This window comes from Anneissia japonica, unplaced genomic scaffold (assembly GCF_011630105.1).
Source record: "Anneissia japonica isolate Jap-2015-1 unplaced genomic scaffold, ASM1163010v1 scaffold2707_len876726_cov182, whole genome shotgun sequence".
NCBI classification, from domain to species: domain Eukaryota; kingdom Metazoa; phylum Echinodermata; class Crinoidea; order Comatulida; family Comatulidae; genus Anneissia; species Anneissia japonica.
In genome coordinates, this window is record NW_022723260.1 from 27,718 (window position 1) to 31,267 (window position 3,550).

The window sequence follows — 3,550 nt, forward strand, 5'->3', positions numbered from 1 at the left end:
CGTATCTTTTGAATTACTTCAATATTTCAAGGTTATTTTCTTCATTTAGTACTAAAGATAGTCCGTACCATGGTGCTATGCTCTAGAAAATTACTTTTAAAGATATATTATTTCTAAAGCAATTGTAATGTTGACACGCACATTATTGTTTAGTTCTTTAAAGCTGTTTAACTATTTTGTACATGATTTGAATGACGTTGTGTGAAGTTTCAATAAACACAACTAGTCTCTTAGCATGTACCAGAGGGCAAGAGGATTGTTTTCTATTTTTATACCTCCATGTTTTCCAAATCTTTTTCCAACAGGTCATTAGTATTCTTTATATTTATATACGTTTCTCGTAGAATGGCCTTCATAAAATTTTAGGGTTTAGAGTTGAAATATTGAACCTAAACTTCAAAAATAGTAAGATTAAAGGTAATACTTTATATTTATGACATAATCACATTTGCTCAAATTACATGTTATACTGTCTATTTGGCCCTCTTTCTCGAAACGTGGTAATGCGAGTTTACAGCCCTTTTGTGGTCTTAGGTCATAATTGTTTTAGAAAAGACAGTGCATCGCGAGGAGGAGGCATTTGCTTAAATGCACATTAACGATTAGTTGTCTTTGATACCCGTATCATTGTTCCTTTAATCTTGAATGTATTTGGAAGAAGATAACCTTACCAATGCGCATTAACAATAATAAACACATATGTATGTGTCGTTTATTTCCCGCCTCGTTGAGATTTGTCCGATGTTCTTAAGGACCACATTATTTTAAGTATTGACGTCTTACGTACTAAATAACCAGTGGCTTCTTTTATTATATGGGAGATTGGATCGAGTTTGACAAGTCGTTTTTACAGGATCATTCCCTGTTAACACAAGTTGTAATTTTCCCACACGAGAGGTGGTGCTGTTGTATAATATTTTTATTAACATCAATGATCTTTTTGATGATCCTGCAAAATTACTCTCACTAGGCCGTAGTGACCATTGTTGTATCATCATGAAGCCAAAGGTCAGCTTTTCCAAACTAATCTAACCTTATAGTACGATAAGTTCATTTTGGAATTCTTCGGTACGAGCATTTGGTCAAGTGATTGTAACTGAGGATTGGTCTAATGTGTTAGATGTTGATTCGACTGCTAATGTGATGGCTTCTTCCTTGTCAACATACCTTTTGAATTTGTATCAGGGACAATTCAGTGCGATTACCATAAAGAAAAGAATGCATAATAAACCCTGGTTTACTCCAAGAATTCGGAATATGATACAACACAAGGGCGTTACCTATAGAAATCGAAACTTGGTTAAATGGCGACAACTGGAAAATAGTGCAACAAATTTACTACCAGTACTGTGTGAAGAAACTTAAAACTAGTAAACCAGGAAAGTGGCACAAACATGTTAATAGATTGTGTAATTTTAATGTTAAATCAAATAAAATCAGGATTCCTATTTTTCTACTTAATAATGTTGCCCTAGCTAAGATAATTAATAACCACTTTACTACGATTTGTTCTCAATTCCCACAATTAGATACTGGTATCTAGCTTTTCTTCCTTCGCTTTTCCCACCACCCGTGGTATACCCTGGTCAGTTTTTGAATAAAATTAATAAACTAAACACCTCTAAATTTGGCCATCAATCTGACTTACCCATAAGATTGATAACAGAATTTGCACCCGAGTTGATTGATTCCCTAGTTTTATTTTTAATAAGGCATGATGTAGTGGTACCTTCTCCGATATCTGGAAGACTGCAACGATTATCCCAATTCCTAAACTTCAAAGGTTCAGAAGAGAGCTTTTAGAATCATCTTAGGTGATCGTTTTGACTCTTACACTGATGTTCTTTCTATACTTAAAGTAGATTCTCTGGAATCAAGACGAGACAAATTACTTGTTAATTTTGGCAAGAAATTGTTGAATTCGGAAAGATTCAGACCTTTCCTCCCACCTATCCAACATACTGCTAGATTACTATAAGATCGAGTAGTATGGTCAGACCATTTTGTTGTAAAACAAATCGGTTTCAGAAATCAGCTATCCCTTCAATTGTTAAACTGTTAAATGATGGTAATATTTAATTCACATGCATTTTATGAAATTAATCCAGATTGCGTTTTTACTGTAGGCCTTATATTGTGTATATTATAATTTTGATGTAAATTGTAAATTTTTAATGGTTGTTCACTATAAATTTGATGTATATTTTTCTATTGTTATATTAACAAAACAAAATGGAAATATTTCAAAACAGAATCAAATTCTTGAGAAAATTCATAAGCTTTACAAAAAGATGTATGTTTCATCAAATTACCCGCATATAATAATATTTTTCCCTTCAAATACAACACAACATTTGTTTATGTCGATCGACCTTACATACGGGCATTCGCAGTTCAAACTACTGGCTTATTGCTGGTACTCGTGTATTAATGTTTCATTATTCATTGGTACATACAATCAAAAGAAGGGTGAGAGAAAATAGGTCCAATACGTAAAGTAACGAAAGGAAGTACCTAAATAAATACCACAGAAACCTCACAACACAAAATCGACTTATAACAAGCTTGCATTTTCAGTGCCGTTCATTAAAGATGGACGTTCATTGTGCTCTCTTTATTTGCCAGTACTATACGCCTATGGACATATTATTTATCTAATATAAATCAATTTCTTTTTGATGTTGTGCAATTTTTAGTCATAAAAATATATATTTCAGAAGGGAGCTGATCTTTCCAAAAGCGGATTGCTGAGAATGAATTTTCCCGTTCTACCAATTTTGAAAGTGATATTTTATAGAAATGGTTAATATATTGACTGCTAATTTAAGTTTATTCTGTATAATTATAAGTTATTATTTGAATCTTTATTTCAATTAAAGTTGAACTTATTTGATCCCTTAAAACGAGAAGTTAATGTTCTGAAATCTATAGATTTTACCACTTTACTGATGAAAGATCATTGATGTTTTTTTTTTAAATTTTTTTTTAAATTTTGTTTCTACAATGTTTTGTTTTCTGTATATCATTTATATTACCGGTATTGTATATGGACAACATTTTACTTTTCCATTGTGTTTTTTGACGGTTTGGGAATTTCCAGTTTCTTACGTTATCGTCATTTGAGTAACGGATTGGTATACATGCGTTCAAACGAAGTGTCAAAGAAAAATAGGTCTAAAATATGTAGAAAGTAACCAAATGAAGTAGGCCTAAATAAAATCCACACAAGCCTTTAAAACTCCAATCACAACAATATGAAATTGACTCCTGGTACACATGTATTTGCAAGTATAATTTTTAGAAGGAAAGCTGATGTTTAAAAGATCGGGTTGCTGAGAATGGTCTTGACTTTCCCGTTCTACAAATTTAAGGTTGATAGTTTCTAGAAAGCTAAATTAAGAGTTAATATGTTGATCCTTATTTGATTTTTTACAGTAAGCAATTAATGCTTTATTTGGATACAGTATTTTAAGTTTTGACAAATTAAGCCTAATGAATATTATAATCACACTACTACTAAACATAATGATTACAAGCACTCATACGGTGA